Source organism: Dermacentor variabilis, chromosome 9 (genome assembly GCF_050947875.1).
Source record: "Dermacentor variabilis isolate Ectoservices chromosome 9, ASM5094787v1, whole genome shotgun sequence".
NCBI classification, from domain to species: domain Eukaryota; kingdom Metazoa; phylum Arthropoda; class Arachnida; order Ixodida; family Ixodidae; genus Dermacentor; species Dermacentor variabilis.
The window spans coordinates 8409845-8437807 of record NC_134576.1 but is presented as its reverse complement, the minus strand read 5'-3'; the positions used below and the strand labels follow the sequence as shown (position 1 = coordinate 8437807).

At 45.1% G+C, this 27963-nt stretch overlaps 1 protein-coding gene and 1 pseudogene across 7 annotated transcripts in view; one reads left to right on the top strand and one right to left on the bottom strand.

Annotated features, from left to right (window-relative positions):
• The window catches only part of LOC142558600 (uncharacterized), a 473120-nt gene that overhangs the window by 435273 nt on the left and 9884 nt on the right, over positions 1-27963 (bottom strand). The gene's annotated exons all lie outside the window — the stretch shown is intronic.
• Positions 6541-7481, top strand: LOC142558601 (uncharacterized; annotated as a pseudogene).

Sequence of the window (27963 nt, the reverse complement as noted above, 5' to 3'; positions counted from 1 at the left end):
AACGGGGCGGTGGGTTGCGCCACCAAGCTCTTGCTACTATGCTGCCTAATATTCTACCTAGGTTACCTACCAGCCATTTCGTAAACAAATGAAATGGCGCTGCTCCGGAAACTCCGCCGGAGGCGGAAGCAAGGTCGATTCAAATAGGTCGCAAAGCTTCGGGCGAAAAGTGGTTCAGAACCTATTGCCAGCGACATCAACAAGCGGAGTTATGGGAGTTGCGCTTGAAGCGCGACTAGGGGAGGAGGGAACAACCACTGATTAAAAAAAAAAAAAAACCTTTAGTCAAGGGCGAATGAATTCTTTATATTATTCGAGAATTATTTCCCAGTGAATTTGATTTAGGCGCAATCCGTAAATAAATTATGACAGTGATTTATCATTATCAAAATATACCTTTTTCTCAGCGCCATCTGAAGAAAGGGCGCACGCCATAATTATGCAGTGCAGCCCTTGTAGTGCACGGAAAGGCGCGCTCGTAAAGTTTGTCTGCTACGACACGCCCCCTCGCATGTTTGGTGTTTCGCTCCCGCATGCGTTCTGTGAATTATTGTGGCGCGGATTTACTTTTTGCTGAGCGTGGTGTTGTGAGGTGCATTTATCGTGGGTGAATGTGTTGACTATTGTGTCCGACGGGCACGGCGTCCCACGGGACGATGCGACCAACAGTGGACACCGAATGCTTTCCTCGGTACCCGCGGAAACGATGTGCTGTGCAAGGGTGCAATACCAACACCCATACGGCTGGCGTTCCACTGCACCGGTTTTCTCTCTTTTCTCCAAGGTGAGACAACACTATTACTATTAATGCCTTCCTGTAGGGCTGTGTGGCGTGTTTCCGTAGCGCTTGGAAAAGAAATCTTTCTGATGCTTCTGTTATTTTACAATTAACTCTTCGTTTTGACCTCAGTTTTGGCTCGGAGCTTTTGGTGTGAACTACGTCTGAGCTTCACAGCCTATTCCAATAGCGCAAATATTGTGTTTCAGTCAATTCAAATTCGCATCGCTTTAGTTGTCTGTATAAAAACAAGGCTTGTGATCGTTATTCTTGTGTTTAGATGCACAACTAATCTCTCAAACGTAGCACTTCATACTTTGAGTTTCTGTGCTGCAGCCAAATCTTTACTGCCATAACTTTTTAATTTGCTGTCATTGCTCTGTTTGACTTTAATGAAACTTTTTCTCTTTTTTTTTCCTCATTTATCTTAACGCTCACCTAAACATTGCTACTATGAATTTGCAGGCGCGAATCCTGGGTGAAATTTTGTAGGAACCCATGCCTACTAGATAAGACGCCGCGACAACTACGGTACAGAGTTGTGTGCTCGCTGCACTTTGATGGATCAGCATTTGTGCGGCCCGGTTTACTTCGTTTACCCACGGTTTACCCACCGTGGTTGCTCAGTGGCTATGGTGTTGAGCTGCTGAGCACGAGGTCGCGGGATCGTATCCCGGCCACGGCGGCCGTGTTTCGATGGGGGCGAAATGCGAAAACACCCGTGTGCTTAGATTTAGGTGCACGTTAAAGAACCCCAGGTGGTCAAAATTTCCGGAGTCCTCCACTACGGCGTGCCTCATAATCAGAAAGTGGTTTTGGCACGTAAAACCCCAAATATTCTTATTATTATTATTACTTCGTCAAGACGCAGAGCCTACCATATTTCCTGTTATCCGTAAGCATATCGCTGAGCCATCTATTGCGCGACAATAGGCATGCCTGTAGTTGAAGTCGTCTGTAAAGCAGTGTGCTTATCTTTAATAGAACAAGAGGAATACATCGAGAGAATTGATCGAAATAATCGCCTTCGCATTCCTATGTAAAAAAACAAGGTATGTTTACTACACCTTTATGACAGGCGACGGATCTAACACCCATGACGACAGCTGTGGTAACGTTGGCCTGAACCCTGTCCAGCCTTCCAAGACTGCAGGTGACTTTCATTTTAGGTTGTCACGTATAGCTACATAGGGCATAAAATAAATCGTCCACATTACGTTTGCTGAGTCGAGTTTGTCAGGCCACGTGAGCTCGTCCATCTCGGATGGTGTCTCGCCAAGGGGCGGCCAATTGTTTGATAGCCCTGCCGTGAAGAAATTATCCAATGTAGAAGGTAACCTTGCTGTTTTATGTTAAGGCCACATATCAGGAGCGAAGTCGCTACTGTTCCCCGAAAATAAGTCGCCCCTCCCCGCACCCAAAAAAAAAAAAAATAACTGCAGGGTGGAGCGCGCTAATGTACCACGGCGATCACACATACTCCTGCCTTTCACTTGCATCTGTAGTGCCCCCGCAGGAAGTCCCAGGTAACTCCTGGCACAATGTGCTGCTCTCTGCGCCACTCTCAATCGTCATATCTTTTCGCCTCCTTTTTTTTTTCTTTTTTTGTTCCGTGCTCGACACGCTAAAATGCACCATATTATCTCCCTCATTCGCAGAACACCGTCACAACATGCAGCTGGAGAACACTGCTCCTGCAAGAGAGCCCAGCAGTAACGCGCCTCCCCAAGTTCCGACAGTTCTTGAGCCGACAATTCACCCGCTTGCCGAAAGAAGCACCTCAGAGAAGGAATTGCCTGGTATAGAAGGTAACTGTGCCTCTTTATATTAAGGCCATATTTAAGGAGGGAAGACACCACTGTTCCCAAAAATAATTTCCCGAAAAAAAAAAAAAGAAGCTGCAGGGTGGAGCGCACTAAGGGACCACTGGGATCACACGTACGCCAGTCCTTCACTTCGATGCGCCGCAGCACCGCAGGAAGTCGCTGGTAACTTCTGGTGCAATGTTATCTTTGAGCCACTCTCATTTTTTTTTGCCTCTTTTGCTATTGTTAGAGGTTGCACAAGCTAAAATGCACCATATTCTCTCCCTCCTCCGCAGAACACTCCATTAAAATTCAGCTGAAGGACTCCGTTCCTGCACAAGAAGCCAGCGGTGACGCGGCTCCCCAGGTTCCGTCATTTGGACAGACATCCAGGAAAAGCTCTGTCCCGGGCACAGCTGCTGAGACTGTTCGCAACTGTGAGCATATTACATCATGAAATATCATCTGGGCCGTCAACGTGTCATTTTAATTTTACAGAAGTGTAAGAAACAAACAAGACACAAGCTATATGGAACTTTTCTCACGGGTGCAGAAATACATTTTGAAGAATCGTGACAGCACCCTTTTACGAATACAAGACGTCTGTTGATGTGGCCGCCTGCTATCGGCTGCTTGTGTTGAGCTAAATTAAGATAATGGAAAAGTTTTACCAAAACGCAAAAGAAAAAATCTAAAGGTATGTACATAGAGGCGATAATGATAAGAAAACAATTGAAAGTCTTTCAGGAGAGCAGTCGTTCTTTCACACATTTATATAAGGCTCAATATGTAAAAACAGAAGATCTATTTCTGCTATTTCTGTCACGCTTTTTGTGTGCGCGCCACAAAAGGAGGGGGGGGGGGGGCATTAAGATAGGCTTATGTTCCAGTGCATTGTTAAATGTTTGTCTATTTTCGAGCAATAATTTTACTTAGTGTCACTGCGCTGAGAGCAAATTCATACAACATGAAATGTGCAGAAAGCAACTCTGCCGGTGCGCCATGAACAATTTGCCAAGCGGACGCCTCGTTTCTCAAGTACGCAGAAACATTCGCATAATTTTATTCAACGATGTAAATGTCGTCCGGTGCTAGAGTAATAAGTATTCCTTAATGTTACATAAATAGCTTTGTAAAAAGTAAAACACAATCTAGTCATGCGTGTGTATTGGCGAGACGAGTGACCTGTTGGGTTTGCGAGCTGTGTTCTGACGCAGTTATTATATGTATTTTTCATGTCAGTCACCTTATCTGTTTTCTCTGCATTGACATCCGCATATACGAAAAGGTTAAATATAACAGCAGATGTCCTAGGGTTCTTTTTTTTTTTTTTTTTTTTTTTTTTGCAGAGGTGTAAGACAACGCGCACTGGGTAATTGCCGCCGGCTGTTCCTTTTTCCACAGAGCACTTGTTCGTAGTAGCATATCACAAACAGCATGTGCTTTGCATTTTGCATCTTTTACTTAGGAAAGATTGAAGTATTTGCCTTCAAAGCTCAGAACCCTGTCATAAAAAGTGGCAAATATCACATGCTCATCTTAAAGGCTTCTAACATACATTTAACATCAACGAAGCACACTTCTTAAAAAACTCGCATCTTTCCACCCCCACAGCGCCCTGTACAAGTAACCAGTGCAGTCATCCCGATGCTCGGAGGAAAACCGAGAAGCTCAAGGCAAAACTGCAAAAACAGTAGGATTTGAACCGGAGGCTACAAAGAAGACTGCAGAGGCAGCGTCAAGCCCTAACGATTGAGGAAGTCATCCGGAGCGTCCGCTCACACGTGTCTCCAGCTGTTGCTGCACTTGTGGAGGCTCAGCTGAGAAAGAACGATGTGAGCCGGTTTGGTCGCCAATGGTCAAGCCAAAACAAATCCTTTGCCTTAGGGCTCTACTTCCATAGTCCGAAGGGTTATACAGTAAAACCTCGTTAAACCGTACCCGCTTAAACAGTAGTTTCGTTTTATAAGTAGTAAAGTCAAGTCCCCGACTCAGCGGCCAATGAACATAATGTGTTTCGTATCCGCATAAACCGTACCAGCTTACTGTGTACGCATCGGTTAAAACGTAGCGTTTGAACTTTTCGTCGCGCAAACACGGCGCTGCGCCGTCTCCATCGGGCGGCCCGGCAGAACAACACGCCTCAGAGATCGGAACGGCCTCCAAGCGCCCTGTGCGTTTGCGCGTGAAGCCACATCAACATCAACATCATTTCGACGCGGTGCCAGAGAGCGTTATGGCGTCGTGCAAGCAAGGACTCTCGTCGTTCCGAAGCTTGGATAAAAAAGACGCCGGGTGCTCAGCATAGAAGAAAAATTAGACATCGTCTGTGCTATCGAACGTGACACGAAGAAGTCGGCGCTGACATGCAACAGGTATCTGCTGTTGACTACAGTGTGTGGCATTTGGAATGCGAAGAAGTTGCTCGGCAGCGCTGCTGTGACCGCGAAGATATGTCGGCTACGAGGTTTGACTTTTCGCCATCGTTGCCTCTGTTGTTGCCGAAGTGTCGACTAGCGACAGTGACGAGGACGACACGGAAAGCGATAGCACGGGCGATTCAGGCCCGACAGTGGCATAAGCTGCGCGTTGCGTCAGCCTCATGAATGCAATCGTCGCGACGACAATAGGGGCGCGATAACGTAACTCTATTCCAAATAAAAATTATTCCAAACTCCGGCACCCGTAATGAAAAAGGCGCCCCCGGGACTTCTGCAGCACTACTGCGCACGTGCACGGTGAATACGTAACGCCAACGAGGAATCTGCCATGCGAGTGTTTGCCGAGAAGAGGGGGCTGGCTGAAAAGCTGGCACGCAGCTTCAGTAAGTTTGAGGCCGCTGTCGTCGGCGTGCTAGGCCGCCGTGGCATAAAACGAAAATAACGCTTTTGTCGCGCGAAGCGAATAAATACTGCATGTTTTTTCCCCTTTCATCGCACTCTCTCTGAGTTCCGTTTTCAACAGGTAAGTGGGCGATCTCATGCTATTCGGTTAAACAGTACTACCGTTTTAGTACATACCTTTCCCGAGCTCCGGCCAACTACGGTTTAACGAGGTTTCACTGTAGGTACTGCAGGCGACTTCTTAGGCTGCCGTCAGTGCGATCCTTGTAGTTATGGCTTCAGCGTGTGCCACTAAGGGCTGGGTTTTTCACGGAAATCTTTGACCTTATAAAGAGACGAGCGACTAGCTTTTCCATGAGTGACAGAGCCTGTTGCATTGTTTTCGATGAAATGCACATTAAAAAGGAACTTTCCTACAACCCATCGCATGACAGGTTTGAAGGTCTTGAAGAATATAATGGTTTTCAAGGCAATAACTTCTGCAACAAGGCTCTTGTCTTTATGGCAAAAGGAATCCGAACGGCCTGGAAACAACCACTTGGTTATTTTTTCGCCCATCGAGGAAGACCCGCTAGTATTTTGAAGGACCTTCTTTTTGCAATGCTGCAAGTCCCTTGTGGACTCTGGCTTGCAGCCAGTAGCGGTAGTCTGTGACCAGGGAAGCCAGAACGTGTCCCTTTTTGCAAGCCTAGTCACCACCGAGGAGCCGTATAGAGACATAGATGGAAGCCGGCTCTTCTTCCTTTTTGATGCTCCGCACTTACTTAAATGCCTCCGAAACATGCTATTTAAGTATGATTTCAGAGTAGGTGATCACCTTGTTAAGAGCCGTTACATTAGGCAGGCTTATGAAAAGGACCGCACGCACGAGATACGTTCGATTCTGAGGTTGAACGACAGACATTTTAACCTAACCTTCACATCAAAGATGTCTGTAAAATTAGCCGCACAAGTTTTCAGCAACCATTGTGCTGCTGCAATGTACACCCTGGTCACTTTTCAGGAGCTTCCCGCTGAGGCAATTCATACTGCACGATTTGTAGAAAGGATAGATCGCTTGTTTGACTGCCTTAACAGTTCACGCAGGGTTGCAAAGACACCTTATGCATCTTCGATGTGCAAAGGCTCTGTTCACAGAGAGTTTCTGGAGGAATGTATTGCAGTCTTTGAAGGCCTGCAAGTAGCTGGCTGTCCAAGGCAGCCACCTTGCATACGCGGGTTCTGTTTAAGCATGCGGTCTCTTTTAATGCTCTTTGATTATCTCACAATTAATTATAGATTCTCTTCTGGCCAGACGATTAAATCAGGACGCACTTGAAAACAGCTTTTCCATTATCAGGTCCAAATCAGGCGCGAACACTAACACTACAGCTCGTCAGTTTCAGGCGGCTTTCAGACATCTTTTGATAAATAACCTGTTCAAGCTGTCTGACAACTCTAACTGTGCCGAGGACATGACAACGGTCTTGGCAACTCTTCCTGCTGGCGTTTCGGCACCGTCTCCCACTCTTGGTATCGGAAGCACAGTCACGCTTAGTATTACATATGATTCTTCCTCAGATGAACTTTTGGACGTAGAGCAAAATAACCTCGTTTATTTTGCTGGTTGGTTAGCGGCGAAATTTTTGAGGTTCCATGCCTGCGTTGGAACATTACAGAAATGTCTTCTGAGGGTAGAAGATGCATCCTTTACTAAGGGCAACCAAGTTCTGCTTTATTTAAGCGTAAAAGGTACTGCGGAATCTGACTTTGGAAGCCTCTCAGTTCCTTCCCCTCCATTCGTATCTTTTGTTGAAAGCTGCGAAAATGTTTTTCAGGAAGGCATCGGTAGCCTTTTCTCCATGTAGAGAGTAGGACATACGTTGTGTACACGTCTTCATGAGAAGGTAGAAAAGACACTCACCGTTTGTGAAGAGGATGTGTATAAACGCCTTGTTCTCTCTCTTTACCCGAGTCAGGTTGCATTGGTTTGCATGAAAAAGAAATGTTGAATTTCAATGTGCACAAGTGAAGCGTCAAGCTAAGCAACAAGTCCAAAGGCTAAGCAGATGAAATTTTCCAGGGTATATGCCAGGCGGTGAGTGTGGCTGTGAGTCTCCTCACAAAGAAGGCAAACACATGTGAGAAAAAAAAGCAGATTGGTATATAATTTGAAGGAGTAACATAGGAGTAACATGATAGCTGGTATTGGCTGGTATATAAGTAGTAAATTGTGCACTCTTTCTATGCTTTTTCGCGTACTATCGGATGGAACAAATATTCGGAGATGTGGACGAGCAATCTGGTTCCAAAAAAGAAAACTTCCTTTAATGTCGACTTCCATTTCCTCTGGCTTGTAGAGGTGGCGCTCCGTGGCGGTGAAGTAAAGAGACACAGGTTGTTCTTTCTTTCTTTTCCTGCCTTTCGCTTCTTAGCGCTGGCTTCGTGGCCTCACGCAATCGTAGCTCTCCTGGTGCATCATTATTTTTTGTTGTAGCAATTACGCGCAGTAAGGCTTGCACTATTTCGTGCGGTGTTGTAACAGTAAACACGTAGACATTTGCATACGTACCCGGAGCGATATCCTCTTCTGAAAAGAAGCTAAATTTTACCAACGTGTACTTGGGGGTTCACCAGTGGTAAAGGAGAGAGACGGGGCAATTTCTTCCTCTTCGTTTCTGTCCTGCCTTGCCATTTTACCACTGCATTTATTTAAGTGACAAATTTCCTTTCGTTTACAGATGAGTGGTAGGGCACAACGTGATGCTCTCATAGTGCTAGAGGCGTGACCACCATTAACATCGGCGGGTTGACTGAGGAGTAAAATCACGGCTGCTGCTCTGCGAAACACGATTTTCAATTAACTCGAGTCAGTGGACATTTAATGTTTTTATAAACTTCATCTAAAGCATTTTTGTACTGTTGTGATGGAAGCTTGCAGATATAAAAACGACTAATCGAGTGAATCTTGCTGCAGAATATAGTCCTTTTTTCTCGTATACGCTCCTTATTTTGCATTGCCATCACGACACGTTTCATTTGCTGATTGATTGATTGATTGATTGATTGGTGACTGAGTGTCGGCAATTCTGTCGCCGTCTTTTTATAAGGCATGTAAGTGCGAGTAATAAGACAAAAACAGCATAACTTGCTAAAAGCAACAACTCGGAGCTGCTTATTTCGTCGCGGCTGATGTTCTTCCGCCTGCTGTTACTGGAGTGCACCAGCCTTCTTTTCATTTCCCATTGCAAAATCTTTAGGTGCGCTTTACATTGCACTTGTGCACAACATCAGATAGGCAAATGTGTGATGCCGCGCTCGCATGCTTTTTTTCCTGCAATCCTGAAACAAAGGCGAAATATTGAGTAATACGTTTAAGATGTTGGAAACACATTGCTTTGTTTTGAAAACCTGTAAAATTAACCATATTAACAGTACAAAATGGCCACCCTGACCGTAAATTGAAATCTTTCTAGCCTACCTGCCGATCAAATATTGTCAGTGTATATATTAGTTCTAGATACACAAGCGGACGGTCGATCTTTATTTTTGAGACGTTGACACTGGCGTCTCTATATATATATATGTTATGGTTGTTGAGGCGATTTTCGGGATATTTTCTATTGTTTTAAAGCAGTTGCTATCGAGACGTTGATTGTGCGTTGTGCTATATGCTATGGGCAAGGCCAATTTATCAGCGCATAGTGCATGTTGTGTAGACGCACTTTTTATATTTATTGTCCAGTCGGTGCTGATCGTGAACTTGTGTTGTGCATTTGAGTCAATAAAATTGAAACGTTGTCGTAATTTTGGGCATGACCAGGCGTTATTTTTGCTTGTTAGAGCACAAGCCACACAAGCAATGTACACATTAAGATACCTGCGTACTGTGAAATAAATAAACAACGCTATAAATATAAGTGGTACACTGCTGCTTCCTTTATTGCAGCTGAGGAAGCTGCCGGGAAGGCGATAAGACCTCCTAGTAAAACCCAGGCAATTTCAACGGCAGTATGCTTAAACACAACTGTGTAGTCAGTAGTGTATATTAGCTTAGAGATAGAAAGCTGACATTAACTTGAAGCGAACACCCCAAGGACTCGCGTCGGTTGCGGTTGCAATCGACGCGAGTCCTTGGCTATGCAGGCCTACGAAAACAATCTTAAGGTCAAATTTCGCGCCAGTGCCGACAAGATGACGTCACTTTGTTACCGGATATTTATTTATTTATTTATTTATTTCACATACTGTCAATCCCTCATGGGATTATAACAGGAAGGGCAAGTACATATGGTAGTATTTGCGAACAAGTGTATATATAGATTATATAATCATAAGTGTGTTATTGCAAAGGTTTTAGTTTCACTAAACAAAAGAATGAAGCAGTTCATCACAAATGCAATATTTGGGTACAATATACTATAACAAGGAAGAATCTGAGGAAACAAGAAACCAAACACGAAAAAAGAAAAAGAAACACCTGAAATCACCTGTGATATACAATACCTAATGAACATGACAAACAGTATGCAGTCATGCGTATGATGCATCATACAAAAGGAACACTCATAGATTAAAGTGTTAGGCTATGAAGATCGGTAACAAACCTGACTATGTAAGTCAGAGCTGTAAGGCAAGAAGGTGTTCTTCCACTGAATTAGCAAATGTATCTAATGAGGAGCTGTTACTAATGGATTCACTCAGTTGATTCCATTCTCTTATCGCTAAAGGAAAGAATGAATTCTTAAAGCAATCGGTATGAAAAGAATGCTCATTGAGTGTTTGTGTGTTCTTATGTCGCGTTGGCCGTGTTTCATTTCTGGAGATGTATCTAGAGGTATCAATCTTAAGCTTGTTGTGTAACAGCTGGTACATAAGTTTAGAACGGGCTAGTACAGCTCGGTTTTGTACTGTTAGGATTCCGGCTTTGTTAAGTAGTTCGGTGGGCGAGTCTGTTAATTTATGTTTATTGTATATGTACCGTAGAGCTTTCCTTTGTACACCTTCTAGTTTTTTAATTAGTTGTTTAGTATGTGGAAACCAGATAACATTTGCGTACTCAAGGACTGACCTGACGAAAGTTTTGTAAGCAAGAAGTTTTGTATCGGGTGGTGCTAGTCGGAGGTGTCTTCCAAGAAAGAAAAGGCGTTTCATTGCAGTTGCTGTAACATTATTTATATGGGAGTTCCATCTGAAGTCTTGTGTTAACGTTAATCCGAGGTACTTGTGTTCATGAACTCGTATTAGTGGCACGTCGTTAACGGTATACATAAAGCTCGAGTTATTTTTTTTTCTGGTGATTGAAAGAACAGCAGATTTCTTAGTATTGATGGTCATCTGCCAGTGGGCGCACCAGTTAGACACAGCTTTCAAGTCGTTGTTTAATGTTATATGGTCATCATATTGCGTCACATCCGCTGTATTTTTTGTTCCGCCGGAAGTGTTCCCACCACATACAGATGGTGCTAAGCCCCATGAGCTGCTGATGAACCGCCATGTTTTGAACGTATGGGCTTCTATGGAAGCTTCGCTACCAGGTACATTTACCTTGGCGGAAGTGCGGCGATAAACATAGCCAGCGTGGCCAGACCAAATCGGTGTGTGACGGCTAGATTCGGCTAGTTGTGGTTCAAAGCGGTGATATGCTTCGGCTGCAAGTCGATTTCCTTCGCAAGGGCGCTGCGCGAGGAGCCAAAGGACCTTCCACCGCGTCAAAAAGTCCGGAAATATGGACGGCGGGGGGTTCGACCGTCCGAAACTTCAGATGTCTTTATACATTGATTCTATGGGGCTCGTGGCGGTGCCGCGAAGACGTCCGAAATATCAGGCATGTCCGAAAATTTGGGCGTCCGAAAATTCAGTCGTTCACTGTACAGCTTTTTCCCACGTACTATTGAATTCTGGAGCTTAATTCCCGGAGCAATTAGGTCACTGCCATTAAATAATTTCCTGTTGAAAGTTAACCACACCTGATTTTATGTATTTTGTTGTTGTTACAGTGTATTGACTCATTCTCGTTTTTGTACTGACTCTCAGTGTTGCTGTTATTTTGAGTTTCATTTGTGTCATCTGCCTTATTCTTGTGAATTTTTAATATGTTATTGTTTACTTGTTTTTTTGTGTGAGACTTATTTTTGTCTAACCCACTCCTGCAATAGCCCCATAAAGGGGCTGCAGTATGTATAAATAAATCAAGTCTCACATGACATTCTGGCCAGTTGTCAGTCCCTTTAATGTTGAGCACCTGAGGTTCTTTAACGTGCACGCAATGCACAGTACATGTGCGTTTTTGCACGTTTTATAAGCCAAAAGTTTTACATCCCTCTAAGCTTTGGGAGGTGTTCGCCGTAAGCAGCCTATTGTCTCGTGGCTTTCTTTCATATGTAGGCGACGTGACCCTTCCATCAAAGATCAGATGTAATAACTACCCCCAGGTAATTGTAACTTAAGACTACAGACAGACTGTTACCACTGATAGTATAGGTGAAATCAGTGGATTGCTCTAACGTGTAAGTATCATTGCTACCATTTTGCTGTGGTTTATTTGCATCTGCCACGAAATGCACCAATTTTTAATCTGGGCTAAGGATTTATTAAAAGAAACTGATCATGAGAATTATGGATCTCGTTATAAAGAATGCAATCGTCTGAAAATAAACTGGTTTTTACCAGTTTGTCTTGAGCAATGTCATTTATGAAGATCAAAAAGAATAAAGGCACAAGAACAGAACCTTGGTAGGATGTCTGAATGAATGGAGTCAGAATCTGAACTCACATCATCGATGGACACTGATTGCTGCCTAAAAGAGAAGTATGCTGCAATCCACCATTTTTAAGTATAGGTCTGTCTCAGAAGAAGTTTAGGATGTGGTATGCAGTCAAAAGCTTTCTGGAAGTCGAGGATTATGATATAAACCTGACCAGATTTATCCAACACTGCGACAAAGTCATTAATGCTCTCTAGTAGCGTTTTTGTAGAAACTTCTCGTCGGAAACCATGCTGGCGACCATAAATTATTTTACTATCTCCAATGAAGTACTAAATATGCTTGAAAATAATGTGTTCAAATACATTGGCACAAGTGCAGAGAATAGTAATAGGCCTATATGAGGTAACAATGGATGGATTCCCATTTTTAGGTATTGTGGTTCTTTCCAATCACTGGAAATTTCCAGGTGTGATAATGCACATCATGAAGCATATCGGTGTAGGAAAGCGTTAGGGATTCTGTCTATCCCAAATGACTTTTTGACATCTAGTTTAAGTAAAATCGATAGCATTCCCTCCTCACTGGTAGTGATGTCATCAATGGGTGGTACTTCTTCAAGCGTTGCAAAATGTGGGACAATACCGTTGTCGTCAGTGAACACCAAGCAGAAGTAATATTTAAGCGCATCTGCCATTTTCTTTTTATCAGTTCTAGCCGTGCCATTAATTAGGAGACTCATGATAGTTTTTTTTGGAGGGGGGGGGATAGGTGTCACCACAATTTTTCAAGGGATGTAGAAAGAAAATGTTTTAAAGATACACTTTGATAATAGTCCTTTGCCCTTTCGATGTCGTGCTTTAGTCAAGCTTGCAGTTGAGATAACTTATCAGCACTATGAGCAGAAGGGTGTCGCCGATGCTGCCTACTTGCCTTTTTTACTTTCCTTCCCAGTCGAGCAATATCTTTTCCCATCCAAGGATTCGTAATATGCCGCTGTTTACACTTCCAAGGGACAATGTTCATGCATTGCCAAACCGTTTCTTTGAAAAAACACCACAGGCTGTCGACACCATATGTTGCTTGATTCATTTCTTCATCCACTTTCATTTTCTTGAATTCATTTAGTAAGTACAAATAATTTCCCCTATGTTGTCCTTGGTGTCAATGTCTGTTGGCTTATAATATTATTACGGTGAAGGGAAAGAAGAATGTGACATGGACTAAAGGAAGGCGAAGTCTGGTAGTTGCCTGAACGCCATATACACCATTTGTAAATATACACTAGTTTACACTCGTGGGCCTGCTTTCTTCCTGCAGCATTTTGGTGAAAGGTGCGGGCTACAATCACGGAACTTTGCAGCGGACGTCATCTACTTGCTGCGACAATGGCAAATCAATCGACACATGCAACGCTTCAGCAGCCCATGCCAACGTCATCCTCACTCATCCGCAGGACCCGGGAACATTTTGTGGCACGGACAATGCCGATGTTGAGGACTGCCTTACGATGTACGAGTGAGTGTGCGACAACAACAGGTGGGATCCAACAATGATGCTAGCAAACCTGATATTTTATCAGGTTTAGCAGGAACTACGAATCAATGGTACGATACACATGAAGATGACCTAACGAGCTGGGATGTCTGCAAAGAAAAAATGCGAGACATGTTTGGCAGACCTGTCAGTCGTCAGTTGGCAGCAAAAGAACTTGCGTGCCACGCTCAGACGTCCACAGAATCCTATGTCGTGTACATACAGGGTGTGTTAGTCCTCTGTCGCAAGGCTGCTAACAACATGACTGAGGCAGACAAGATTGGTCACATACTAAAAGGTATTGCAGACGATGCCTTCAATCTCCTGATGTGTAACGATTGTGCCGCTGTGGATGCAATTATAAAAGGAGTACCGATACTTCGAACAAGCGAAGGGCCGCCGCGTCGCTCATACTTTCGACAGATTGCCCAATACTGCCGCGACATCTTCTTGCGAATACCCGCCACAGTTCGTTCAGCCGATAGGACTGGAAGAAATAACACGCATCATTCACTGTGAGCTTGAGGCCATGGCTCCTGCTCCAGTTCGTTCTGACTGGCAGGAAAGCGTGCCCACTATCTCCCTTATACAAGCGGTTGTCCGCGAGGAAATAGCAAGTTTGGGCATACCATCACTCTGCTCAGTCCACCATACAAGCACCTACCAGATTACTCACGCTGCTCGCTCCCAGACGCAAAGTTTCTGCCACTCCGTCGCAACCCAGCTGACTGGCACACAGCAGATGATAAACCCCTTTGTTTCAAGTGTTCCGGTACTGGACACATCGCCCGTCATTGCCACAACCACTGGTCGTCACCTCCTCAGTGGTCGTCTCCGAGTCACTACTGCCAAACACCAGACAACTGTACTTTCTCGGTCTATACGCTGACTAGGAACATCAACGCAGACAGTGCTCCACTAAGATCCAGCTGCTCCCCGTCTCCACAAGGTCGTAGGTCCTGTTCGCCTCTCGTTCACTGCTCTTCGTCCCCTTCTGCAACCGGTCGCTTCACTTCGGGAAACTACCGTAGGCAGTGCAGCTGCCGTAGGTGAAGCTGCAACTCCGACCCAGCCCACAAATCCTCTGTTCACCCTGCCTACATGTGGAAACCTACTGGACATTGAAATTGATGGCGTTCCTGTTACATCTCTCGCTAAAACAGGAGCGCAGCTTTCAATTATAAGCACTGCTCTCCGCCGAAGGCTCAAAAGGGTTCTGACGCCTGCCGTACCGTGCACTGTGAGAGTCGCCGATGGGAGTACTTCCCCTGTTCTTGGAATGTGCACAGCACGTGTGACCACTGGGGGCCATTAAACCATTGTTTTATTTATCGTCCTTGAGCACTGTCAACACGACCTAATTCTCGGCCTCGACTTCATTTCGAAACAGTCTGCCCAAATTGACTGCTCTGCAGGTGTTGGACAGTTAGATCTGCCACTTCCTGCCGACGCAACAACTTTTGCTTCACACCGCTTATGTTCTGCTGAGTTTGCAAGGCTGTCTCCACAGGCGGCTGCAAACGTCCTCCTGACGCCCTGTTCTCCGGTACCTGATGGCAAGTATGTCATGTCGCCGCTTACTGACGTGGTTTTGTCACGCAATATTGCCCTACCGAGCACCTTAATCCGGTTCCGCAAAAACTGCTCTCACGTGCCCATCCTCAATTTTGGATTTTCATCGCATGTGGTACCACACGGTATCGCCATAGTGTATATCACACCTTTGGATGAATTTGAGATTTCTTCTTTGACGTCTGAATACCTCAGTACCAACGGACCTTTGTCACTACCACCTCAGTACCAACGGACCTTTGTCACCTACTCCTTCATACTCAACGCCTGCAGATGATCTCTGCAGATGATTGCCCCTGACCTTCCTTCCGAGCAAATAACAGCTCTTCGTCACCTCCTGTCATCTTATCGGGTTATCTTTGATTTGGACAATCGTCCACTGGGCCAAGCATCTGTTGTCACGCATAGCATCAACACCGGTGATGCCAGCCCCATTCATAGGCGGCCATATCTTGTCTCCACAACAGAAAGGGCCATCATACAGAAACAGGTAGACAGGATGATGGACAAGGACATCATTGAACCTTCCAGTAGCTCGTGAGCATCACCAGTTGTCTTAGGGAAGAAAAAAGACAACTCGTTGCGCTTCTGCGTTGACTACTGTCACCTCAACAGGATAACAAAGAAAGATGTTTATCCCCTGCCTTGCATTGATGACGCTCTTCACTGCCTTCATGGATCCCAATACTTTTCATCAAGTGACCTCCGCTCCGGCTATTGGCAGATTAGCGTCGATGAGATCGACTGCGAGAAAACCGCCTTTGTCACACCGGACGATCTGTACCAATTTAAAGTCATGCCCTTTCAATTATGCAATGCGCCAACTGCATTCAAGTGCATGATGGACTCTCTCTTGCACGACATGAAGTGGTTACATGCCTCTGTTACCTAAACGATGTGATTGTGTTTTCACCGAACTTTGAGAGCCACCTGCAGTGCCTCACAACCATACTCTCCATGTTTCGCAGGGCTCGCCTTCAGCTAAACTCCTCCAAGTGCCATTTCGGTCACTGTCAAATTAACATGCTTGGCCATCTCGTAAACGTCGCCGGAATCCAACCTGATCCACAGAAAGTTCACGCCGTGCGAAATATTCCTGTACCTTGTTCAACAAACAATGTCCATAGTTTTCTGGGCTTATGCTCTTATTTCCGGCGGTTTGTGAAAAATTTTGCCGACATCACTCACCCTCTCACTGACCTTCTTAAGAAAGATGTCTCTCTTGGGGACCACTGCAGGAGAAAGCCTTCTCTACCTTGATTGAGCGGCACACAACTTCCCCGATTCTGTCACACTTTGATCCTTCTGCACCCACTGAAGTACGAACTGATGTGAGTGGTCATGGCATCGGCGCTGTCCTTGCTCAGCATCAACAGGGCCAAGACCGTGTCATCGCTTACGCCAGCCGCCTTCTTTCCATGCCCGAGCGAAATTACTCCATTACTGAGAGAGAATGTTTCGTGCTCATATGGGTGGTCGCAAAGTTTTGACCGTACCGTTTTGGTCGGAGCTTCTGCATCGTAACCAATCATCACGCCTTCTGCTGGCTCTCTTGTTAGAAGGACCCAACTGGACGACTTGCACGTTGGGCATTGCGTCTAAAAGAATATACATTTTCCATTATGTAAAAGTCAGGGCGCCTGCACAAAGACACTGACTGCCTGTCCAGCAATCCCGTGGATCAACCGGTCGATACTGATGCAGACTCGGACATCAGTGTTCTATCCCTCTTCGGCTTCCTCCATATTGGTGACGAGCAATGCCAAGATCCTGTTCTTCGAACACTTATGGATTGCCTAAGCTCCTCGCCCAATGACCCGTCCCTCTAGATGTTCACCTTGCGCGATGGAACTTTATACAGTCGTAGCGTTCGTCCCGATGGCCCGGAGCTCCTCCTAGTCATTCCCAAGCACTTTCGACTGGCCATGCTCCAGCAACTTCATGACGCTCCTACTGCTGGACATCTTGAAATCACTCGTACTTACATCACTCGCACTGCGGCGCCGCTTCTTCTGGCCCGGCATTTATCACTCTGTGCCGTTATGTCGCTTCTTGTGACCAGTGTCAGTGCCGGAAGACGCCTGCCAGGCCTCCTGCTGGTTTGCTTCAACCAATTGATATCCCTACAGAGCCCTTCTTCCGTGTGGGCCTTGCCCTCCTTGGCCCCTTTCCAATTTCCATCAAAGGAAACAAATGAATTGCTGTAGCAACAGATTATGCCACAATATATGCCATCGTACGAGCGCTGCCAACCAGCTATGCTAAAGATGTCGCCGACTTCTTACTATACGACGTCATCCTGCACCATGGTGCCCCTCACCAGTTCCTCACAGATCACAGCCGCTACTTGCTGTCGAAAGTCATCGATGATCTGCTCCGCTCCTGTTCTACAGAACACCAGCTTGCTACCGCGTATCACCCTCAAACGAACGGCCTCACTGAGCGACTCAACCACACACTAACTGAAATGCTGGCCATGTACGTCTCCGACAATCACCACGACTGGGATGACGCTTTACCATACATCACTTTCGCATAAAACTCATTCCATCACGTCACTGCTGGATTTTCACCATTTTACCTATCGTGTGGCCCCGACCCCCCACCTTGCCCTTCGACACGTTGCTACCTTCCACAGTAGTCACCCAGCACTGATTATGCTCGCGATGCTATTGCCTTAGCCGTCCAGGCCCGAGATGTCACCCGTCATCACCTCACAGTCTCACAAGCTTCTCGAAAGCGATGCTACGACCTTCAGCACTGAGACCACCATTTTTCACCTGGTTCCCTTGTCCTTCTCTGGGCGCCTCCACGTCACGTCGGCTTGTCGGAAAAACTACCTCCCTGTTATTCTGGTCCGTAGCAGATCTTACGTCAAATGTTCGACGTGACATACGAGATCGCTCCAGTCGGTCAGCCTTCAGTGACTCCCAACGTCACCAGCGATGTTGTTCCCGTTGGCAGGTTCAAGCCCTATGTCCCCCCATTAAGTGAGGCTATATAACTTGCACCGGGACGGCGCTAACCCCGCCGGGAGGGCGATGTTACGGTGAAGGGAAAGAAGAAGGTGACATGGACTAGAGGAAGACGAAGTCTGGTAGTTGCCTGAACACCTATACACCAGTTGTAAATATACACTAGTTTACACTTGTGGGCCTGCTTTCTTCCTGCAACAATATGCTTGATTCACACAGCGACAGAAAAAGAGAAAATTAAAAATCTAACGCATCTACAGTAGACGAACTTGAAGGGACCATGAAAATTTGTTCGTCTTATCAGAAGAATAATTGGCAACATGACCAGGTGCACCAAAATATCTGACTTCAAAACAGTAAATGAAGTAGACTTACAAAGGGGAGAAAATGACATAAAAAGCATTTATTTAGCTGAAGTAAATAGAAAACTTAATAAAGAAACGAAAAACGAGGCGAAGCATCGCAGAGGAGGAAGGTAAGCAAAGGCGCGCTGGGTTGACCTCCTCTAGGAGTTCCTACAGGTTTTGTTTGTGATATGGATGTACCGGCTTCGTCTCGTGATAACATCATCCTTGCGAATCATGCACTGTGTATGCCAGTGAAAGCGTACCACAGTGAGCCTATGATAGTGGCTCAACCTCGCATTACAAAAGAGGAGGAAGCACACCCTATTCTGTCGCATGCACGGCAGCGAGGGAAGGGAGGGAAGCGTACTTCAGATGTACACGGTCGTGTGGGCCAAAGTGACCCCCAAAGCGATCTGCTTTGGGGTCACAGTGTAGGTGGGCCGATGGTGCGTAGTTTTGCCTGCACAGTGTTCTAACCAGGGGCGTAGCCAGAGGGAGGCTTCAGCCCCCCCCCCCCCCTACAAATTTTTTCATGCTGTCATGCACCGCCGACCAAAACAGCCTCTGTGGCCAGAAATCTTTCGGATTTTGTCTAGAATGTCTTTTTATGCTCGAAAAGACATTTTGGCGCGATCACTGCGGACTCTGGATTTTGTGGCAACGTGTATGCACCACGAGTCACATAAAGCAAGGAGCCCCCATCCAAGTGCGAAATTTCAAGGACGTTTCGATGGCGAGCGGGCTTGTCGCGGCATCTCGCAGAGGCCACGGAATATACAGAGACATTGCATTTCAATTCCGAAAGTTTATGGGTGCAAAGTTTTTATAAACTTTTGATGTGAAAGGTGCATTGACATTTCCAAAGTAATACTTTAAATTTTTAGTTCCGGAACTTTGTGTGTTTAATGTTGTTATAAACACTTGACGCCAAACGTGCAGTGACTTTTCTGAAGTCGTACCCATACAACGAGACAAGTCAAATCAATACACTATCAGACAAGTTGACTAGAGTGTACTACTCCAAAGTTGACAAAGCACACAGCGAGGTTTCACGAGTCAAAGCATTGTGGTGGTTCATTTGTGCCGTCATGTCACATAAAAGAATATCACAATTTTTTTTCACCTGCTCCAAAGCATCCATGTGAAGACACTAAAGCCAACAAAGGTAACTAGGTTCTCATTTATTTTTCTAATTTAACTTTTATTCATGAGGACACATTGAGCTTTTTCAATTTGCTCGTTCTCACTACCCGCGGGCTGCCGGAGCCAGCTAGAGCGCATGCATTTTTCTTGTGTTGCCTCAACCACCGCGGGGAACACTTCGGTGCGCTTTCATTTTTCTATGGCCGAGTCGATTTTCCCCTGGCAGAGTTTGGGACGCTTTCTGACTAGCAGACGAGTAAAACCAACAATGGTCGCTCACCACCATCACTGTGGGGACTCAACGGATTGCAACGTGCTCGCTTGAGCGCCACCTCTCCGGAAAGTCTTCATCTTGCCAGAGTAGGATATCAAGCATGTGAATATGGTTCTCGGTGGACCAAGCGTCTCACGTTTTCTTTGATTTTCTTCGTGTAGCTACGTTAGGTGCCCAAAGTGGGCATTTGATTGTGGCCAACATACCTTGCGCTCTTTCATTTCGGTGCCCCAGCCCCACAAAGGAAAAGACATTGCTGTGGCGCTACGAATTGTCGTATGGTGAAAGTTCAATTTTGTTACTTCTTCTTTTGCGGTAAGTAATGGGCCTCAGGACGCTTCAGTTGCCGGATACTCTTATTATATTATTGCGGCAGCAATTATATGGACACTCCAGGCGCATTCCTGCCGTTGCCCTCATGTTCCATATAAAGTCCAAGGGCGATAACATCGTGACCATGCGCCGCATACTGCATGTGCAATTGAAAGTGGGGAGGGGGGGAAGGGCAAGGTTAAAAAAAATTTAATAATGGGGTTTTACATGCCAAAACCACTTTCTGATTATGAGGCACGCTGTAGTGGAGGACTCCGGAAATTTCGACCACCTGGGGTTCTTTAACGTGCACCTAAATTTAAGTACACGGGTGTTTTTGCATTTCACCCCCATCGAAATGTGGCCGCCATAGCCGGGATTCAATCCCGCGACCTCGTGCCCAGCAGCCTAACACCATAGCCACTGAGCAACCACGGCGGGTGGGAGGTTGCATGGGTGAGCCGACGATGGTGGCTGTCTTGTGTGCACAAGGGAGAAAAGTGGCGGGGAAGGGCACCGCCTTCCGTCACACGCGATTATCAGGGAGAGTGGAGGGAGGGGTGGGGGGGCTTAGGATTCGGTGATCTGTGAATCTGATTTCCCAACATGTTTACTTGCCTTGTTTGACGCATCATATATAGTGACTTTTCCTTAGATACCTAGATGTATCGGAGACTTTTACGCATATTCAATTTTTTTTGTGCAAGGTTTTGTGTATACATGCAGTGAACTTTGTTTCCAGTGACACTCATTTGCCTTTTATCAAGCTGTATCCTTGCATTTGTACGTTCCATTGTATCTCTGCATTTCTAATGCGGCCGTATCAAATGAAAGTGACACAACCCACCCTGCCCAATAATGGTTCAGTTCATTTATCTGTGAGGCATGCGCATAGCAACTAGGCATCTCTCATTTATAAAAATTTGAACAGCATGGTGTAGTGAGGTTTTTGACATCTAAAGGTATTTCCGAAAAAATTAGTAGCTGTATGGCTGCCTTTTACATTGAACATTGCATTTCATTGGCCACTGTGAAGGGTTGGAGCAAACGGTTCAAAAACAGATGTGAAATTTGCAAAGGCGATCCAAGACCGGCCAAAGCCACCGTGCAATCATCCCCAACACAATTGCAAAGGTGCATGAGCTGATTAGACAAGAAAGGAGGATAAACACTGATGAACTGGCAGAGCGTGTGAACATCAGTCACGGTTCAGTTCACACCATAATTCATGAACATCTTGGTTGTCGGCTATTGTGTGCGAAATTGATGCCCAACATTTTGAACCACCTCCACAAGACGGAGTTCGGTGCTGCCTTGGTTCATCTGATCCGGTATCACAATGAGGGTGACTAGTTCTTGTCTGCAATAGGGACTGGGCGACGAATCATGGTGCCATTACTACAAGCCTGAAATACAATGGCAAAGCTTACAGTAGAAACATTTGAATTCACCACCCCAAAGAAAGCAAAGGCCATCATTTCCACCAGAAAAGTGCTGTTTAGTTTTTATATTTTTCGATCGCCAGCGGCCATTACTGATCGAATTTGCTAAACCTGGACCATCATTGTTTCATGGACCTGGACCATCAATTGTTTCCGGTACTCTGAAACGCCAGATTGGCTGCGTGTCAAAATCAAGAACAACGTGGAAAATTGATGAATGGGGTCATTTCGCTCCACGACAATGCCCGTCCCCACGTCGCTGATGTGGTTAATGCAAAACTGGCAAAGTTTAATTGGGAAAAGCTGCAACGTCCGCCATACAGTCCAGACCTGTCGCCTTGGGACTTCCACATTTTGGGGCAATTGAAAAAACAGCTCAAGGGAACCTGATTCGTGTCAGACGATGATGTGAAAGAGTCAGACTTTTTGAAGCAGCAACCAAAGGAGCTTTCTGAGTCAGGAATCAGGTGACTCAGTGAATGGGACAAACGTCTAAATGCTCATGGAGGCTACTTTTAAACAAAGTGCCCCGTTTCTCATATATTTGCATTGGCTCACTTTCATTTGCCTCATTTTCGTATATTTTTCACAACTTCTGCTTTCTATATATTCTCTCTGTTGAGACTATAATTTCAGTGCAATTACTCACAATACACAACCGGTCACAGCTGCTCCTGCACAATACATCGGAACAAAGGACAGCATCACTGATATTTTTCCCTGGCCGTTGCATATGTACAAAAATGTAAAGGTTCTTGAATGACAAAGTTTCATTAAAATATTTGTCCTCAGCTTATTCATTTCATGGCCTTTACATTTTTCATATCAGCAGCATACACTGCTTTGCTGGTTTCGAACTGATGTAGTTCATAAGTTTGTGTGATATTTTTGTTACTTATTAAAGAGACAAAACGTGGAAGCATTGACACCAGTTATTTCAGGCGCAATTTTTGAGACATACGAGAATATTCTTTTGTAAAACATTACATATTTTACTTGTCTTGATAATGTGTAGCCTTCAAGAATTCGTTTGCAGCATCTTTGGCAATGGCAACGTAGTGATTCATGTATTTGATCCCTCGACAAATTTTATGGGGAGGAGGCCGAGGAGCACTGTGAGCCCCCCCCCCCCCCCCCCCCCCCCCCCCGCATGAAATTTCTGGCTACGCCACTGGTTCTCACTGCTAAGTTTGCGTTGAAGCAATAGACAACACAAAGGTCATTTTGCTCGCTGCTGCTTCCCCAATTCCCCACGGCAACGTTTTGATAGTGAGCGTCTGCGGTCATCGAGTGTGATGTGTTCATCTTTGCCAGTCCACGCTGACACCATGCCTGTTAAATTAGTAAGCAAATGTTTACAAGGGGGTATTTTACTCCAGCGGCTGCTGCGTATGACGCCGCCACACGAGCCCTGTCTTGAATATGATCTGCAATGCGGACAGTGTACGCGTCTAGGTGCACCAAGGACCGATAGTTCCTGTGCGCTATAGCACCCATACGCTTGCACGTCAACCACGTTCGCAAAGTGAAACGTCACTAACCTTTGTTCACGGGCGATATGCACCACAGGCCTCCAGGGCCACGATTTTGTAGCGATGCCTTTCTCAATGCTAATGCCTTTTGGCACTTTTCACATTCGTTAGAGGCCGCCTTCGATGCTCCACCCAGTGTGAAGCGTCTCTTGACCACTTACCACTTACGAATGCGAAAAGCACCAAAAGGCATAAGTGTTAGGAAAGGCATTGCTACAAAATCATGGTCAAGTAAGGTGCCTACAGGATCAGTAGCGGTGGCGGTCAATCCGAACGTTCCTCTTAACTGAAGCGTATGTCTGAGGTGGTTCACCTTAGTGAATATTTTTTTGGCATTAAGCCTATGGAAAACCAAACGAACCTTTCCATGTTGTTCGTTATATGGAACAATTCTCTCATCTTAATGGGAGTTCACTGTAGTATATCAATATTGTTGGCTTGTGCAAACAAGGGAATTAGCCTCCCTTTTTTTTTGTTCTTCGGGCACATTGTGAGACACCGTCATTTTATGATCCGATACACGGGCAGAGAGTTTTCATTTTTCCGAGGGGGGGTGTTGGGGCCCGACCAGCTTCCCGAATCCATATTTCTTGTACTAGAAGAAACTTCGTGTGACCTCGAAAAATTGAGCGCTGAAGTGATGGTGTTATATGAGTACCTATATACAAGACCTTATACTGTAGTAGGAGACAGTACAATTTCACAGCCTGAGTCCTCTCAGTGGTGTAATCTTTCATTGTGTAACTGTCACATACTTGGCTATCACTAAAACTGCTTCGCCTTACCGGCAGAATCGCAGCCTCTCTCTCTTTCTTTTTCTGTGAGTCCGAGTATAAGCGCTGCTGAGCATGATTTCCGTTGATTCTGGTTTCGAGTGAATCCAACTTGGCCTAATTTCGGTTACTGAGTGAATCATGGAGTGTTCCCCAACTATCATGCACTAAGACTTACTTAAAAAAAGAGCAGTTGCGTTGCTCGAAGAAAGCCTAGTGCATATTATTTCCAGTACAGTGGAGTAGGTGCCAGTAATTATTTAGTAATTGCAATTAATTATCCAATTAGAGTAGTACTGTCCCAATTTTCAAAGTGTCAATGAGGCATTTGTAGGCACCCAAAATGACATCTAACTGCGATGTTGTCAGCGACGTAATAATTGCGTACAATTTTTTCCAACTAGCAAAGAAACCTCACAAAGTATGAAAAATACCATGTAAGTGAACTCCCACCAACATCATAAGTTGCGCCCTCAAATAAGCTGATTGAAAGCAACTGCAGTGCCTATCGCAAACCCTAAGAGACAGCACACCACCTTGATAATGGTACCGACTGATCACATTGATAATAAAAGCCCCTTGTTAATGCGGCCAAAGCGCCGCTCTGTCCATGCACAAAATGTGAAAAGCGATGTTATTATCATTATCAGCCTGGCTACATCCACTGCAGGGCAAAGGCTTCTCCTATACTTTTCCAACTTCCCCTGACAAGTGCTAATTGTGGCCATGTTGTCCTTGTAAACTTCTTAATCTCATCTACCCACATGACCTTCTGCCACCCAGTGCTACACTTCCCTTCTCTTGGAATGCATTCCATAACCCTTAATGACCATCGGTTATCCTCCTCATTACATGCCCTGTCCATGCCCCCCCCCCCCCCCATTTCTTTTTCTTGATTTCAACTAAGATGTCACTAACTCGCATTTGTTCCCTCATCCAATCTGCTCTCTTTTGATCCCCTTAATGTTGCACCCATCATTCTTCTTTCCATAGCTCATTGTGTCATCCTCAATTTAAGTAGAACCCTTTTCGGAAGCCTCCAGGTTTCTGCCCCGTACGTGAGTACTGGTAAGACACAGCTCTTATACACTTTTCTCTTGAGGGATAATGGCAACCTGGTGTTCATGATCTGAGAATGCCTGCCAAACGCACCCCAGCCCATTCTTGTTCTTCTGATTATTTCAGTTTCTTGATCCAGATCCGCGGTCACTACCTGCGCTAAGTAGATGTATTCCCTTACCACTTCCAGTGCCTCGCTACCTATCGTAAATTGCTGTTCTCTTCCGAGACTGTTAAACATTACTTTAGCTTTCTGCAGATTAATTTTTAGACCCACCCTTCTGCTTTGCCTGTCCAGGTCAGTGAGCATGCATTGCAATTGGTCCCCTGAGTTATTAAGCAACGCAATATCATCAGCGAATCGTAAGTTACTAGGATATTTTCCATTAACTCTTATCCCCAATTTTTCCCAATCCAGGTTTCTGAACATCTCCTGTAAACACGCTGTGAATAGCATTGGAGAAATCGTGTCTCTCTGCTTGACGCCCTTCTTTATTGGGATATTGGTGCTTTCTTTATGGAGGGCTAGGGTGGCTGTGGAGCCACAATTGATATCTTTCAGTATTTTTACATACGGCTCGTCTATGCCCCGATTCCGTAATGCCTGCATGATTGCTGAGGTTTCGACTTAATCAAACGATTTCTCGTAATCAATGAAAGCTATATATAAGGGTTGGTTATACTCCGCACATTTCTCTATCGCATGATTGATAGTGTGAATATGATCTATTGTTGAGTAGCCTTTACGAATTGGTAAATTTAGTAATTTAGTAAATTTAGTAAATACTTTGTAAGCAATGGACAGTAAGGTGATCAGGCTATAATTTTTCAAGTCTTTGACGTCCCCTTTCTTATGGATTAAGATTATGTTGGCGTTCTTCCAAGATTCCGGTACGCTCGAGGTCATAAGGCATTGTGTATACAGGGTGGCCAGTTTTTCTAGAACCATCTGCCCACCATCCTCCAACAAATCTGCTGTTACCTGAACCTCTCCAGTTGCCTTCCCCCTTTGCATAGCTCCCAAGTCTTTCTTTACTTCTTCCGGCATTACTTGTGGGATGTCAAATTCATCTATACTATTCCCTCTTCCATTATCATCGTGGGTGCAACTGGTACTGCATAACTCTCTATAGAACTCCTCAGCCACTTGAACTATCTTATCTATATTAGTAATGACATTGCCAGCTTTGTCTCTAGCGCATACATCTGATTCTTGCCTATTCCTAGTTTCTTCTTCACTGCTTTTAGGCTTCCTCTATTCCTGAGAGCATGCTCAATTCTATCCATATTATACTTCCTTATGTCAGCTATCTTACGCTTACTGATTAACTTGGAAAGATCTGCCAGTTCTATTCTAGCTGTAGGTTTAGAGGCTTTCATACATTGGGGTTTCTTAATCTTTCGTCTTCCGTGTTAACTTACTGGTATCCTGTCTAACGAAGTTACCACTGACTTCTATTGCACACTCCTTAATGATGCCCATAATTCATTGTTTCAACACTGAGGTCTTCTTCCTGAGTTAAAGCCGAATACCTGTTCTGTAGCTTGATCCGGAATTCCTCTATTTTCCCTCTTATCGCTAACTCACTTATCGGCTTCTTATGTACCAGTTTCCTCCATTCCCTCCTCAAGTCCAGGCTAATTCGAGATCTTATCATCCTATGGTCACCGCAGCGCACCTTGCCAAAAAGCAATGTAACAGGCAAAGAATGTTTCAAAATTCCGGCTTTGCTCGCACTGCATCGAAAGAGTGCGCGCAAAGTTATATTTCGCACCAGAAACTTGCTTCGTACCAAAGCCCAATTAAAGGGAGCATTTTATTTTTCATGAAAGCCTACACATGGTGCTAAGACAGGTTCCTGTCAAAAAATAAAAAGCGAAACAAACAGACCAGGAAGCGACTACTCATGTAGAGAAATGGCGAAACAGGGGGGGCTCAGTCCCCCCCCTCCCCGAGCACCTAGATCGTAGTCGGTGCCTACGATCTGATATTCCCTCAAAAAGAGGCACTGTCCGGCTTTGCTTGAGCAGTGTATCGTTAACGAGGAACAAGTCTAAAACTGAGGCACTGTTTCCGTCAATGCACTTTGGCAGTTTTACTGAGTTAGGTTAAAGCATGGCAATGTTGACGATGTCAACATCGCAGTTGACAATGATAACAGCAGTTGACGTCAACGAGTGGTTCAGGGGAAACAAAGTGCTTCAGGGAACTCGTCTGCCCAGCTGGCACGCGGAACGTAGAAATCTCAGACTAACAATAAATTGCTTTTACCATTTCTACGTACACACAGGAATTCATTAGGTCTCTGAAAGAAAACACTTGTTGAACTTGGTGGGTGATAAAATGCCCAAACCAGAAGGTAAAAATATCCTGAAGGAAATTGTACTAAGCCACATTCTACATACGCGATATCTGGTAACCCAGTCACAGTCACATATTTGCGAAACGTAACTGCTACACCACCGTCACGAGAGCCCCTATCTTTCCTGTAAATTCTGTACCCGACTGGTGCAATTTCCGAGTTGTTAATGTCGCAAGGTTATGAGTAATCACAATAGTTTCAAGGTCTGCCAATTTGTTGACATTATTGCTGTGGGTATTTATGTTCACACAACAAAGTTTTCTTTCGTTGCAACTTCCTTGTCATTTTGGCTGTGCACACACCTTTCTGTGTTTATGAAGAGGGACAATGCTATTTTCAGCAGTGTTTTATTCAAATAATTCATTGTCAATTTTGACTTTATTGTGAACCAGCCTCTTTTTTGCCCTTACGTCTCTCGTCAGCAGTGTTAGCCCAAAGGTGTTTCCTAAGCTGTCTGGTTGCGGCTGAAAAATCTTCAAGAATCAATACACTGATTCCTTTGAGCTTAAAGCTATCTTTTAGC